Source organism: Trachypithecus francoisi, unplaced genomic scaffold, assembly GCF_009764315.1.
Source record: "Trachypithecus francoisi isolate TF-2019V2 unplaced genomic scaffold, Tfra_2.0 Lachesis_group16, whole genome shotgun sequence".
Classification (NCBI taxonomy): domain Eukaryota; kingdom Metazoa; phylum Chordata; class Mammalia; order Primates; family Cercopithecidae; genus Trachypithecus; species Trachypithecus francoisi.
The window spans coordinates 54034571-54050904 of NW_022681461.1; the positions used below are offsets into that span (position 1 = coordinate 54034571).

Below are 16334 nucleotides of genomic sequence, written 5' to 3' on the forward strand. Positions count from 1 at the left end.
CCAAATTGATTTACCCCTGCTTACCTCAGAGGGTTAGAAGAGTTAAATGGGATAAGGTTTGTAAAAGGCTTAGCCATTGAGATTCCCAATTGTTTTATTTTAGTAAAATTTAATCTCCTTATCATAATGCTATAATACTCTATACCATCTGGCTGCTTCCTACCTCCAGGCAAGCAATATTGGTGGTAAAGATTATTTGGTGGGAGAACAGATGGAAGGAAGCAGATGTATTTAAGACATGTTTTGTAGGAAGGATTTACAGAGTGGGCATTAACTTGATGATTGGGATGAAGTGATGAAAGAAGGTTATACTGAAATAACTTTACATTTTCAGCCTCATAGAGTTGGGTAGATGGTGATGTTATTTACTGAGATAGGAACAACTGAAGGAAGACTATGACTCTGGAGTAGATTGTGAGTTAGGTTTAGAGTATGTGGAGTTTTAAGTTCCTTTTAGGTATCTAGGTAGAATGACTGAATAGGCAATTAAACAGGTAGCAGCATTCAGAAAAGAAATAGAAAGAAAAGAACTCAGAAATATTTTAAGAACCACATTAAAAGCCACACAAAAAGAATAATACAACTGAAAATATATATGATCAAGAATGTGATCGGTAAGCATATGTAAAACTTAAGTGTAAATATTAAAATTATAATAAGTATGAAATACATACTAGAAAGTTTATATGTGTGCATAATTAGTTCTGAAGAAAACAGGATATATAAAATATTAATAATGATTAATGATATACTAGAAGAAAACTTTTCTGAAATAAAAGCTTGTGTTACTGTTTTTTTAAAAATATTCATTACCCGGCTAGTTTTTTTCAGGTGCTATTTTAGGCATTGGGAACAGAATATTAAAAAAGAAAAGGCTGACTGTTCTCATGGTATTTATATTTTATAGGACTAAAACTTATGCCATTAAGTGAAACATCAAGAAGACATACTCTCATGAGGCTATTAAACATCAAGATAAAGAATTTTATGGATGTTTAGTCAATGAATGCAATTTATTTGTGTGAATGGAAAATACTGTTGGCCTCTGTCTTCTGTACAGTAATTCTCAGTGAGAACACGGAGGATCAATAGCTGCAAAACTATGAGAAAAATCAAATATGTCCCAATAATTTTGACACCCAACCAACATTTCCTTCAAATACCAAGGCAATGAATAGATATTCTCAAGTAAATAAGAAGTCAAGCAATACTGTATCCATGCACCTTAGTTGAAAATAATCTAAAAACTGGACAATGATATCCAGCCAAAAAAGACACAAAGGAAATTAAAAAACACAGGATGGAGGACCCATACTCTTTACTGAATATATTTAAGTATAGAAATATTAAATTACTGTGGGAATTTTGTTTGCAGAACAGAATATAAATGCTGTAAACCTTATAATGAACAATTAAATATTACAAGGTGGGGAGAGAAGAGAAAGTTTTATTATTCCTACTTAATTTTCTTATCTTTTATAGTAGAGGTTCAAAATCATGCTCTAAATTTAAATCATGAGGTTTTTTTTTCCCTCTGAAGTGACAATTCCTATCTTTTAATGTTTAAAATGATTTTCTTAACATTAAAGAATTCTTTTAGGTACCAATATTATGAATAGGTGTCCAAACTACAGTTTCTTCATTTCATTTTATTTCCTTATGTTGAAATTCAAACTAATTTAAGTAATTTAGAAATTGAAAATAAGTATGATCTCACTTGAACTGCTGTTCTTCATGCGGTACTCTCTGCTCATCTGTGCGTATAAGTGGGAGCGGCTCCTGGAGTGACAATCTCCAGATAATAACAACAAGAGTTGCCTCTGGTGGTTGGGCAGTAGTGCTAATGTGGTCAATTTCTTATTTTTAATCATAAATGGTAGTATATGGAGAAAACTAGCAAGAAATGAAGAAAAGAAACAGCTGAAAGTCATCCCTGGAAATGGAGCTAGAAGTGTGGGTAAGCTGGGAGAGGAGAATTAACCATCAGAAAGTTTTTAATCTTCTTGGCCCTCTTAGTTCACAGATTGGAAGTCAGCACATTTTATGGAGAGCAAGTTATTTAAACAATAGTATTTTATAGAAAACCTTCTAGTTCTGATGCATTTGTTAACTGTTTCAGATCTGACTTGCTAATTACTTCCATTTCAAACCTCAAAACAATTTTTAAGATATTTTGTAAGTATATTTGAAATAATGACATATTTTTTCAGAGGATTCTGTAACTATTATTCTGTGTTAATAAATAAGCTGATGTTATACGTGTTTTAGAACCTCGTTGCATCATTTGTTTATTTTATATTTTGAGACTATCATAAAGCAGCATTGTGCTTACACAATTATTTCAAAATATATATATCCCTGTAATGCACCAATAGAAGCATAGACAGGCAGAGATAGTGAGAGAGAATAGCAGAGCAAATTGGATCATACTTACTTAAAATTATAAAATGTATATATTATATTATACATCTGTACTACACATGTTTGCACACACATACACACACGCATATATATATTTTCCAATTAAAAAACTCTTAGGGTTTGAGAGGACTTACCTAAAACAACCTGATCTTTCTGATTTAATTTTTACCATTATAAAGCAATGCATTAAATGCAGAAAATTACTTCTTCTAAATTTCTGTGAGTTCCTTACAGTAATAAAATTATTTCATTTTCTAGGATCTTCTTACAAATCAAACTCTATGCCTTAAGCAACTGTTATAGGGCTCAACTTCTATGTCACCCAAGTCCTAGTAGGAGGATTTGAGGCCAGGATTGCACTAGCCATCTGGGTTTTATAAGCAAACTAAGCCAGCAAGTAGTACTTTGGAAAACATAATATTCTACACCCTTTTACTGCTTTTTTTTTTTTTCTTCTGAAATGCACTCTCCTAAAGAAAAATCAGAATGACATTGATAGATATGACTCAAATTCATTTTATCCACCAAGAGTCTATTCTTGGGTTTAAAATAATACAGCTAATGCGAGTTATCTGTTTTTTTTTTTTTTTTTTCAGTCTCTTGGTACTTTTTTAGAGTTAAATAGTCTACAATGAACTATTTAGCTCTATTCTTGAATTAAATTAAGAACACCTATCATCAATTAAAAGTACATTCTCTTTTATGTCAAAATAATTTTGTGAAGTAAATTTTTACATTGTAAGTGAAAAAGGCCTTGTACCTGAAGTCTAGTATTGTAGCATTCTAGAGGTGTAAGACCCGTTGGAGATGATTAGCCTTCCCAGAATACTAGGGATGGCTCAAACGTGTCTCGCCTGCCTTGGAAGGACAGATGTCCCTGAGTGGGCAATGCTTCTGGTTCCCTACATTATTTTTCACATGTTTGCTACTAGAGACCTGAGTTCACACTGAAAGTATCCTGGTTGACTAGGAGATCAGAGATCTCAGTGGGATCTAAGTTAGCATCCAGGGTTACTCCTGAACATAGTGATCTGTGCAACTCTGTGGGTGCACTACTTCTCGGTCTTTCCTGAGAACCACTTGATGCTCAAGAAGATCAGTTCTTTTCTAGATTCTGGATCCAAATCTCATCTTAGAAGCTATTTAAAGAGGAATTAGAAAGGTTTTTGCTAAAGTGCTTGGGTTTAGGGATTAGATTCAAGCTGCTTGAGGAAGGCTGTGTTAAGAAGTCACATTCTAGTCCCCAAAGAATAGGGGTTGTGGAAAGTAGGTGATTGAATGGAACTACTCATTAGTAAATTTCTAGCTGGCAGAATCTTTCTGTTGTATCACTGTGACCTCTATTGTTTAACCTATTGCCTGATATAGAGGAGAAACGCAATATTTGTTGAATGAATAATAAGATATGACAACAAGAAAAAAAAAAGAGACACAATTGGGTCTTACTGGGGAGTAAGTTGCACACCAGGTATTGGAAATGAAGCAATCACTAGAATAGAGAATAAATTTAGTTCTATATGGAATCATCTGAAGTGTGAAACTAGGGTTCCCTCAGTATCTTCCCACCAACTCACCTTAAGGTCTTGGGAGTCCCCTTTTAGAGATTTATTCGTAACGGGAATGTGGCAGAAGTGGGACTGCCAAGTTCATCATGACTGCTTCTGGAAAAAAAGACCATACAAAGTAAAACAAATAAAATCCAAAACAATTACAAAACAGCAAGCATAGGACAATGCCTAAAAAAAGATGTCATGTTATGTTGATGTAATATTTTCTCATAGTTAAATTATTCTCTTAAATATTGATTTTCCATGTTTTATAAAAAGATCTCTATTAATGTATTCAGATCTCTATTAATGTATTTTGGAGTTATATAAGCACCTTCTACCTTGGAGTTTAAAACAGGGACCTTCCAAATCAGTGAACAAGAACAACTTTTTGCCACCTACAGAAAATCTTGCTGCCGTGGTAAGAAATGACAGACCTGTAATATTTATGCCAAAGATAGCATTTATGGGTCCTAAATGATATAGTTGGAGTCCCTGTATTTACTGGCTTTGTTCTTATTGCTAAACTGTCTTCTATTACAAATAAAAGTTTGCTTTGGTTCACCTTGGGATAGAGAAAAACCATTAGCAAAAGCTTTATGCTATCTCTTGCTAAAGTTCCTCCAGGGGGAGAGTTTGGAAATCTCTTTTTCCTCTGAGTTCAAAATGAATTTGTCAAGAGCCTCTCTATGGTTTTCTGGCCACCATATGAAAGGTCACAGAAATTCAACTGCTTCTGATGTTGTCATCTTGTGCCTTTGCATCCCCACTGGAATTTTAGTGGATGGGGCAGAGAAATTTTTGATTTAGCTCCCTGAGCTTCAAACAACATGCACTATTGTGGCAATAACATATCCTATAATTTGCTTTTATCAACTAAGTGATTTTTCCCTCTAAATATGGTGTTTGTTTGATGTGCATTGAAATGGTTGTCAAAGAATCTTAATGGGGAAATCTGGTTTGCCTTTGGCCTTTGACATAACTTTTTCTCATTGAAATAAGTGTCAAGGGGAGACTTGATTAATAAACTGTGGGATTAAAACTTTGTCTTAACAGAAGTCATCTTGGAAACAGAATAAGGAGGGATGCCCTTGTGTATTCTCCACCCCTGAAGCACCTGAGCGGTCACAGTAGAGAAAGAAGGGACTAGAGAACTGAAGTTGGTAGAGCCTTGATTAGAGAAAGGCCCTGTTTGTTAGAAAGGAAATTCCTTGACAGTTATTTCTGATAACAGAATTGGTGTCGTTGGAATACATGTTCTTTGTTGATTTAAATACTTTACTTTTTGCTGCTTTAGAGTCAAATTAGTTTGGATAAAAAAACTTTATTTGAACTCAGTGACATAAAGCTGGTCATTTTTAAGCCAAAACACTAACTGAATTTGGACTGAAAAACAAAACAAAACAAAACTTTTCTTCTCAAAAGATGCTATAGAGCTAAAAAGAACAAAAAATGATGTTGTTCAGTTTATGTTCATACATAAGATTTTGGAATTACATTTTCGCTTTATATATGTACAAATAAATGAATCCAACTATCCCCTGTGATATTCAGCTTGTGGTAGAAACTCCTTTTTTGACTTAAAAAGGTAAAGATCACTTGTTATAGAAAATTTGTTGTTAATTTATATCAAGGTTATAATGCCTAAACAATGCAGTGAGTCGAAAGTGATAAATTTGACATTTTAAAATGGTACGATCTTGATTTAACTGCAGATGAAGACTTCGGTTACTGAGGGACATCGTTTTCTCTTTTAATTAATTTCTTTTCCTGACATTTCTCTCATCATGAGGCAAATTTGTTTGTGGCGCTTAACCTTTAAGTATTATGTCAGTTTTCACTGGAGTCATGCAGTGTGACCAAGAGTAAGCGAATGTAAGATATGAAAAGTTTTTTAAAAAAGCAAAAACTTCTCAAACTAAGTTTGCCACCAGAAAATTTTCTTCTCAACTTGAACTCAAAACTCACGACCTCAGGTGCTTTTTGTTTTTGCCTTCTTGGTCCTGCTTCCCATCCTTCAGAGCTCAGGAACCCTGTGTTCTGCAAATGACTTTTCAGGCTCAATCTTCCCTACCCATTAAATGCATATATGTTTTTTTCAATTTGCTTTTCCCTTCAATGTTCCTTTCTTAGTTCCTGCTGTCAAATCCTACTTATTCTTTAAGCTCACTTTTACTTTCCTAACCCATACTTTCTCTTCTCTATTGTTTTCCCTCTCCTAATTTTGGGTTATTGATTCCTTCTTTATTCTGAAGCATTCAGTACCTGTCTGTGATACAACATTTACTCTATGTTATCATCATGTATAATTTGACGATTTCTCTTCCTCCCTTTCTTGAGAGTAACTAGGTTTTACTGGCATTTCAGCACTGGGGAGGAAGGAATTACAGCATCTGGCCTGAGATCTAATTTCTTACTCCCTTTCCTGAGGGCAGGGGTAAGTGATTCCCCTGGAAAAAAGAAAAGGCAGGTGACTTGGTCTCATTTCCAAGATAATGATATTTTCTGGGAGAAAGAGATCTTATTTGCACATGGTCCTTAGTAGGATGTCCCTGGCCAAGACCTATAGTAAATAGGACCCCCAAAATTAAACTTAACTCCTTTGAGAATGTCATCGGGGCTACATAACATTCAAGGGCAGGGATTGATTGATTTTTTTCTTAAAAGGTCAGAGAATAAATATTTTAGGCATGTGAGCCACATGGCCTCGATTGCAACTACTCAACTTGGATTGGAGTGAAAAAACAGTCATAGACAAAACATAACAAGTAAACCTGGCAGTGTTCCAGTGAAACAAAAATGGTGGTTGGTGGTCGGGCGCGGTGGCTCAAGCCTGTAATCCCAGCACTTTGGGAGGCCGAGACGGGCGGATCACGAGGTCGGGAGATCGAGACCCTCCTGGCTAACACGGTGAAACCCCGTCTCTACTAAAAATACAAAAAACTAGCCGGGCGAGATGGCGGGCGCCTGTAGTCCCAGCTACTCGGGAGGCTGAGGCGGGAGAATGGCATAAACCCGGGAGGCGGAGCTTGCAGTGAGCTGAGATCCGGCCACTGCACTCCAGCCTGGGCGACAGAGCCAGACTCCATCTCAAAAAAAAAAAAAAAAAAAAAAAAAAATGGTGGTTGGTGGTCGGGCGCGGTGGCTCAAGCCTGTAATCCCAGCACTTTGGGAGGCCGAGACGGGCGGATCACGAGGTCGGGAGATCGAGACCCTCCTGGCTAACACGGTGAAACCCCGTCTCTACTAAAAATACAAAAAACTAGCCGGGCGAGATGGCGGGCGCCTGTAGTCCCAGCTACTCGGGAGGCTGAGGCGGGAGAATGGCATAAACCCGGGAGGCGGAGCTTGCAGTGAGCTGAGATCCGGCCACTGCACTCCAGCCTGGGCGACAGAGCCAGACTCCATCTCAAAAAAAAAAAAAAAAAAAAAAAAAAATGGTGGTTGGCTTGTGGGTCATAGTTTACCAGCCCCTGATCTAAGGTATAAAATAGAGATGCTTCAGAACTTAAATCTACCTGCTGTGTGGGGTAATCATAATTGTAAAGCTTCACTTGGAGAACTCAACTATTGTCCTGGGCAGAAGCGCATGTCCAGGGAGGGAGGAAGGGTTGGAGGAACCACTCTGGAGGGTCCACATCTCTCTCTATTCTGTCTCTCCTTGATCACCTGCATCCTCACAATCCTTAGTAAAACTTAATTCCAAAGGAGATCTCTGATTTGTGTAGACCTGATTGGACAATTCAATCCTGGAGGTTGGCTCCACACATTAGCACCAATGTTGAACAATGCATATTTGGTGAAAAGAATTACTCTGGACCACTCACCTAAGTCTCCTAGTGATATCTGTACCTTAAACAAAGAATCTTTAAATGCAGACATATACTGCTGCCCTGGTTGGGAATCAGGTGGTCTATCAAACTATCTCAACGGGGTCATGATCTCCTCTGACTTGTATCATTGTTGAAATCCCTCATTTTTCTACAGGCGTTTTGAAGATGACTTTCAAATACATCAAAGTCATGTTACTGATTGTATTTTGCTCTTTAAGAAGAGTCACTTTTCCTAAGAAGGGTTCTCTGTCTGCAATATAATAACACTATGGGGATAAAGTGTCCTGGTTTGGTTTGGAGAGACCTGATTAGGTTTGACTTTTGACTTGGCATTTCAGTTGAGTATACAACTTGAGAGATCTATCTACCTTCTTTCTTTTTCTTGGGAGATGGGATCTTGACCTGTCACCCAGGCTGCATGCAGTGCAGTAGTGCAATCATAGCTTACTATAGTGTTAAGTTTAAGTCCAGGAGTTTAACACTCTAGTGAGTTATAATTGCACCACTGCACTACAGCCTCGGTGACAGGACAATGTTCCCGCCTCAGCCTCCCAAGTAGCCAGGATCACAGGAACAAGCCACTGTGCTCAGCCTCCCGAGTAGCCAGGATTACAGGAACAAGCCACTGGGCTTGGCCACTTCTCTATTTCTTTCTTCTTCCTTTTTTTAGTGGAAGATTTGTGCACAGAAAAAGGAAAGTGATGTACAGAAAATCGAAATGAGCTGCGGAAGCAGCTGGATTAGACACAGCGCGGTGTTTGTCTTATTCAAACATGCTCTTTGAACAGTTGACTATAACCTTTTCTATTTCTTATACCATTCCAAATGACTCAGAATCTGAAAAGAAAGCAGCAGAAGAAATTACTAATAGAAGTCAGGACCCTGTCTTCTGAAGCACTCCTCTCTTAATTTGGGCAAAAGACATAATTAGGCAGATTTGGCACTAAATCTTGTTATGTTGCAAACTAGCTGTGTTATTCTGACCAAAATATGTAACTTCTCTGAACTTGTTTTTCTTCTCTTAGAAGGAGTAGTCCACCTTTCACATGTAGATTTAAAGAGAAAGCTCATTTACAGGTTGGGTGATTATTCTTGTTCTTTGTTGGCCTTTAGCCAGAAGTTATTTGCACATGCACATATGTCACTCAGAATTATAATCAAATGTTGAGAAGCCTCCGCTACAGATGTTCCTAAAAGAAAAGGGCAGATTTTCTCTTTCTAGTATGGTTTGAGAGCAGTTCTACTTGAAGGCAGAAGGGTGAACTGGAACAATCTCTAATTATCCTTTATTGTCCTACTAACCTGTCTATTTTATCTGCGTCTTTCTGGCACATATAGTATCTCACTCAACATGATTATTCTAGGAGAAAAAGCCACTAAACTAGTGCCCAATACTAGTTAAGTGCTGATTTAGTGAGTTCTGAATGTATATATGGCTTGACTAAAATTATTTATGCAGTCAGGGAAGAAACTAATTCACACAGCAGTGCCCTAATTGGCATCAGAGAGGTGTTTCCGTAAAGCCCTTAGGAAAAGCAGGAAGTTGATTAAATAGGAAAAAATGCACATGAAAATAGGAGTACAAAGAATGCATAGAAGAATAAAATGCAGTTGTTAAATAATCACCCTCATAATATTTTTTCCTCGAGAAGTTACCTTTGATTTAATGCAGGAGAGAGCACCTGGGAAAATTTCAAATTGGAGTCCCTCCCACACTTCCCCTGCCTATACTAAGAATTCATGGCCCAGAATTCAAATACTAAATCTAAGAGAGGCAGGTAAAAAGAACAGTGGGAAACAGATGGCAGCAGTTACAACTAGCAAATTCCCAGTTGGTGGCTCTCACATTTAGAAGCGGGCATCTGTTCTTCTTCCCCACTGCAAAGTGGTTTTAACTCAGAGGTGTTAAAAATATCTAAGTTGCTGTTTTATTCATTTCTGCTATTTACTGACTTTAATGACTTACAGTATATCCAATGAAAAGTACAATGTTTACCCAAGCGGCAAGAGACTCAAAACAGAAATATGGGATGCTGTTAAAAAACCTTGTGGTCTACAAAACAGCATGTATGGTTTTATAGGTGTACCTTGCTTTAAGAAATCAATGGGTACCTTAATGTTTGTGTAAGTTGAAATATACTTTAAAATGCACCTGGGATGCTTGACATTACAAAACTCCTGAGAGAGTCATAACCTCTCTGGGTCTTAGTTTCCTCCTCTCTGAAATGGGAATAGTAATGCCTACATTATTAATCTACTCTTCAGGTCTGTTGTGAAAATTAGAGATAGTATCAGTGAAAGATATTATAAGCCCCTCAAATACTGTAATGGTTAGTCAATGTTAATGCATTTTATTATTTATAAAAATTCTCATTTTGAAATAAACATCCATTCATAAAAAATTAAAAATGTAGAGTGTGCCTGTGTTCAGGAGTAAGAAAGCCTCAAAAATAAAAGGGGCAGTTAACATAATTATGAATAAAATGTCGACAGCCTCTTTATGTTATTGTAAAGATGCCTTTCCCAGAACCATTTCTAACAGGTACCAGGAAGAGAGTCTTATTGAATTGAATATCATTCAACCCATTGACTAATGTAGATATTTATTGACTGCTGGCTATCTCATGTTTTGTTTTCTATCTCATATTTGTTCTCATATTTTGAAATTTAATTTTCAAAAAATTAAATCAAAATTTTTTGATTTAAAAATAGTATCCATTCATTGTAGGAAATTTGGAAATACATAAAACATAAGGAAGAATAGAAAAATAATTTATAATTTAAAACCCAGAGACATAAGACTAGTATAGATCTTATGTCACCACATTGAGAAAGCATCGGTAATAAGATTAATTTATTAAAAGCTTTTCTGCTCTCATAAAAGTTAAATTGAGTAATAGATTTATCCAAAGCATGGTTTATAATCACAGTTTCTGACCTCACAATCACTCTGAATATTCTTCTTTAGTATTATTATTAATAATCACTAACATTTTTTGAATAATTACTATGTAACTGTTACTATATTAAGGCTTCATATATATTAATCGATATGAAACTCACAACAACTTCATGTATTTGGCACCCTTATTAACAAACGTGAAAATCAGAACATTTGATATTAAGGAATATGCCCAAGGGCCGGTGGTTAATACATGGTACAGCTGTGATTAAATTAAAAATTAGGGGTATTTGATTCCGTAGTGTACACTGGGATATTCTGCTTCTCTTTAGTATGGTGGTAGCAGCCCAGATTTTGGAATGAGGTATGTTGTGGGTGATGCTTATTCCCCACTCCTCATGTGTCTTTTCATGTGGAGGGACTTTCATATCCAGTCACTTTCTGTGCCTTCATTCTCTTCTCTTCATGCCAAGAAGACTGACATCCCATTTGTGAGTAAGGAGGTTTAAACTGGATGCCATTGCCTTAACCCTTTCTGCTCTTCTCTCTATTTGAGGTCTGCCTGTGTGAAGAGGAGGTGCAGTGCACCTTGGCAGTGCAGGCTGTGCGTGTCTGACCAATAGTGTTTTGGAGAGGAGGGTAAGTTCAATTCAGGGAGGCTTGTCACTCTATTTCTTTGTACTTAAGTTATCTCTTTGTGTTTAGCCCTTTACCAATAATCCATATGTCTGACTCTGATATATATTTCTCAGTTTGTTACATACTTGGGCATAGAAAGAAGTGTTTTTAAATTGATTTTCTATGACTCTTAGCAGACAGACCCAGATACTTTTCTAACCTTCACTGTCTTTGTGTGAAACCTTGGGCAAGTGACTTCACTACTTCATGTCTCAGTACCTTTAGTTATAACACAAGACATACTTTTTCCTTCCTCATGGGTTTTTGTTAGGTTTAAGTGGGTTCATATGTGCAAAAAATACTGAGAAGCTGTTTTGGAAAACAAAATAGAAGGAAGCCATGGTGCAGAAATTTGGTTTAAGGTCAGTGGGCTGAGGTTAAAGAAGAGAGGTGACTTTAGGTACACTGAGTGCTGGTCATTCCAATAGTCCCCTGACTCAACCCCCATGGACCCAAGCCTGAACTTTGCTTATGTTACTTCATCTCATCCTCACAGGACCCTGTCAGATAGGCATTATTTTCCCTATTTTGTGATGTGAACACTGAGACTTAGAGAGTTTCAGCAACTTGCACAGGATCACACAGCTGGCAAGAAGAAAGGCAGGCACCACATTTCAAACCACGTTTGAAGTTCATGCTCTCTCAAGACATGACTCTGATAATTATGACAGGACCTAGAGTAGCCAGCATGGACTCAGATCCTTCTGTAAGAGTGGGCCAGTTTCAAGGAGGTCACTAAATGACAGCAGAATGATGCCTCGAACCATGTGCTACAGAACCTTACACAGGTTGCAGAAATAATGTTTTGGAAGCTGACATGAGGGTGCTGTTTTCTTTTTGTGGTTTTGTTTTTGTTTTTGTTTTTTGAGAAGAGTGTTTTTCTATCTATCACTTTTTCTTTTTGAACTAAGTTGAGATTTTTTAAATACTTTTTTTTCAAACATAGAATCACATAACTTGTGATCAGGTTCTCATGCTTCAGAATGCTATTGCTGTGTTTTGTTTTTCCACTTCCTCCGATTAGATGTTTGAGGTCATGTCTCCCTGCACCACTATCAGCATTCTCAGACCCCATTAGTCTCTTCTATCCCTGTCCTCCTTTCACCCTCAACCTTGAAAGCAACGTATCTCTGTCCTTTTTTTTTTACCTTCAAACTCGAAAGCAATGTAGTATTGTCTGAGGAAGCATAGTATGTAGAAAGGATTACACACGGTTTAGGGGAAAGTTTGGTAATGCATCTGCTCTGAGAGTAAAGAGAAGTGGCTTAAAAGGGCATCAGAGTAAAACACCAGTTTGCAGAATGAATTGTCTTGTGCTTGTGGTTGTCTTTCTTGTGGAAAAGGCCATTTTCTCAAGGGACGCCTTGAGTTTAGTCATCATTTGGAACAGGTTCAGATTCTTACATAAAACTAATATACAATGAAAGCAACATTTGTTGAGTGCACCGTACTTAATGTTTTGACCCACATTACCTCAATCATCTTCACAATAATACTAAAAGATGAATATTATTATCATTGCTTTTACAAAAAGAAAACTGGGGTTCAAAGTGGTTGAATGCTTTGCTCAGGGTCGGGTACTAGTAAATGCAGGCACTAGTAAGACTCATGTTCTAGTTTTTCTATTTCCAAAGGCCCTGCTCTTTTTGCTCTTTCTTGCATGAACTAGTTTATTAAATATGGATGGAGAAAATTCGCTAGGAGGCTTTTTCCTCAAAAGAAGCCTAGGAATCCTTTCTCTGCTTGTAAGTGGACACGTTAGTATGATCTCCATGTCCATCTATAAATTATCTATGGTATGATCAATTCTGAAACTGGCAAGGACAAACTTGGGCAAATAGCTGCTCTTTACAGAAAGCCTAGAATTGGAAAGAGAATGACTATGCTCTGTGCCATGAAGTTTTCAAGAGAAATGTTGCAAGGGATAGAAATCTTGGTAGATAAGAATTTTTTTAAAAAAGCTCCGTATGAGAAAATCTTACACGAGGGACATCCCTTTTACCAGCATGGCAAAGACTAAAAATGCAGAGCATCCAGGATCAAAGCGTGTTTGCAATGTGAAGAACTATCCCCTGACAATCAGACTGGAAGAAGGAGGTATCCTTTAATCTTTTCCCTTTGTTTTATTACTTTTTTTTTTTCTGAGGAGAAAAACTCTCTTTTTTATTTTCTCTTGCTGACTAACTCTTCCCTTTAGTCATTTTCATCTCACGACTCATAGCAATTTTCCCTCTTTACATTAAGAATGAGTATAAACACAAATCACATTTGCGTTTCTATTTCAGGGCGTTGTTTCTCTCCGCACATGTTCAGAGGTAAGCAACAGAAAGTTGGAGTGAGCATAGCACCAAGACTGCAGCAGGATCAGAGGTTTCCATCTTCCCTGTTTTCTATGTGCATGCCAGAGTTATGGAGAAAAATATTTCTTGTGGCAACAGGAAAGCAGTTTGAATCAATGAAAGATCATTTATAATTTTTATGAACTGGAGAGAAGAAATAGACTTGAACGATCTTTAGATTCCAAGGAAGTTCCATAAAAAGAACCAGAAGTAGTTATTTATAAATGAAACTCGAGGTTTTTGGTAAGGGGCTCATGTGTTAGAGATTGTACAGCTTCATTCAATGTGTCCTAGTTTTTAGGACAAATGCCAAAATAAGGGGAGGAGGATTATTGCACATAGCTTCCTGTCTGGAGGTCTCATATGGGTGCACACATTGATGCCAAGGTTCGCTTTTAAGTTGTTAGTTTCAAAAAAGTTTCATTTATTAAAAAATAAAATCATCATTATTATCTCATTACAATATGGGCCCTGGATATGAAAAAATATTGATTACCTGATCTTTAGTTCCTAACTCTATTCTATCTATCTCTAATTTTGTTGCTTGGGGGTTATTGGTCTATCAACGCTCTTCCTGAATAATCAATCTGGTTAATTTAGCCTGTAAACCACTTTTCCCCTTGTGTCTGGTGTAACATATTGTTTAGTAATGTGCCCAGTAAAGCAGAAAAAGTAACTCCCAGGAATAGAAAGGGAAGCAGCACTCAGATTTTGAACTTGAGTGTCTTGCATTTTAGCCGTCTGCTGGGTTGTGGGGTAACTGACTTTTTATTTATTTTGTTTTTAGCCATATGACTAACTCTACCTCATTGTGCTCAGCAGCTGAACAAAATGCACAGTGCTATATTCTGAAGCGCCCACTCATTCTTTATTGCTTTTATGACAAAGCTGTCCCTCCACATGTCTGCTCTGCCCTCTGACCCAAGGCGTTTACTTCAAGTAAACATGCCAGATGGTGGAGAAAAGTGATGGGTCAAAGAACAACGCTCGAGGGTCAGGAGTCACCAAATCCTTCTTCACAAAGCAAACTTAAAAGCAACAATTTCACCAAATGCTCTAGAGTGCTTTCACAGTGGAAATGGAGGTGGAAAAGGTAGACCTTAATTACATATTTTGCTTTCAGAGCCTAATGGTTTTAGGTACAGTGTCTATTGGCTAATTTGAACGTAAGCAATTTATGAGAAACGATAAGAAAACAAAGAGGACAGATGGATCACTCTTGTACTCAGCAAAGAGCAGCAAGGTGAATAGTTTGTGTGTGGATGAGTATTCTAAGCTTTGACCCGAAAATTACACAGGCAATTTAGATTCCTTTTCTTTTCTAGGGGCTATTGTTGAAAGTTGAGGCCCAAAGGATGCCATTGTCTAAAATACACTAGAACCCTAAAAAGAATCTAGTAACCTCCAAGGAAGCTTTTAGATGAGATCCTCCATTTCTTTTCCTTGTCTAGTATGGTGCTGCGTAAATCCAGATATATGAGCATTTGTGGAGTTACTGCAAGTATGTTAAGCACGAGGATGGGTCTGTTTAATGTTGCTGTTTTCAAAAATAATTTAAGAAAATGTTTATTAGCCATTTTATAGGACTGTGTATTTTAGAAAGAACATTAGAAATAGTAGTTACTCCTTGCAGATAATCTGGCATAGGTAGGCATTATTACCTCTCTTTTTCAGATGATGATGGCATAACACGTCTGTAAAATGCACTGGATTTATACACAGGATCCTAATATATTTTAAAAATAATTTAAAGAGGGAATTTGTTTTGAATTTTTCCTATTCATTACATTGAAACATATTCACGTTCCTAAAACTCTTTCTCGGTTAAGTACTATCATATTTGACTTTCAAGATAAAGTGTTTCTCCTAATTGCCAAGCATAAGAACTTATTTTTTTTTTTTTGTGGTAAGATGAGTTCTCTCGCTGGGATATGATATAAAATAGAGTTAAATTGGAATTCGTAAGGGAGAGGTTATTTATAGGGCTAAATGTGTGTCCTGAATAAGTTACCAAGCTTCTGTGATACATCATCTCTGAAGAGATTGGTAGTAATAGTTACTTTTTAAGAATTACCAAATTAACATTTAATAATATTAATAATAACCTCTAGTTATTGGATGTCAACTATGCACAAGAAACTTTATGAGCTACTTTATGAAGTACTTTATATCCATGCCTAATTTGATTTTTCCAACTTTAGCCAAACAACAGCAACTAATATTTATTTAGAGTTTACAAATTACCAATTGCTGGGTTTATTGGTTTACAGATGTTATCTCATTAAGTCCTGAAAACAACCCTGGAAAGTAGTATGTACAATCATTAGTGTCATTTTCTAAGTGAGAAAACTGAGGTTTAGAGAGACTGAACAAGTTGTTTACTTCTTCAAGATCATACACTTGGCAAATGGCAGACATAGATTGAAACCCAGGCACAAGTTCTTACACTATTCTAGGTGTTAATATCTCTACTATATTAGTAATAAACGGAAATTCAGAGATGTTGCATCTGCCCAAAGTCACACTACTAGCAGGGGGCAGAGGACACACCCAAATTCAGGTTTTTTTCTGACTTTAAAGCCCACACTAGATATGGTAGTCACTCTCTCAGTAG

At 36.8% G+C, this 16334-nt stretch overlaps 1 long non-coding RNA gene across 2 annotated transcripts in view; it reads left to right on the top strand.

Moving 5' to 3' along the window:
* Window positions 1–14157, top strand: part of LOC117098668 — a 183483-nt gene extending 169326 nt beyond the window's left edge. For both annotated transcript variants that reach the window (XR_004443528.1, XR_004443527.1), the window contains exons 4-6: window positions 11260–11342; window positions 13343–13478; window positions 13667–14157. This is a non-coding gene — a long non-coding RNA (uncharacterized LOC117098668). The remainder of the gene's footprint in view (window positions 1–11259; window positions 11343–13342; window positions 13479–13666) is intronic.
* The last annotated feature ends 2177 nt before the right edge of the window (window positions 14158–16334 follow it).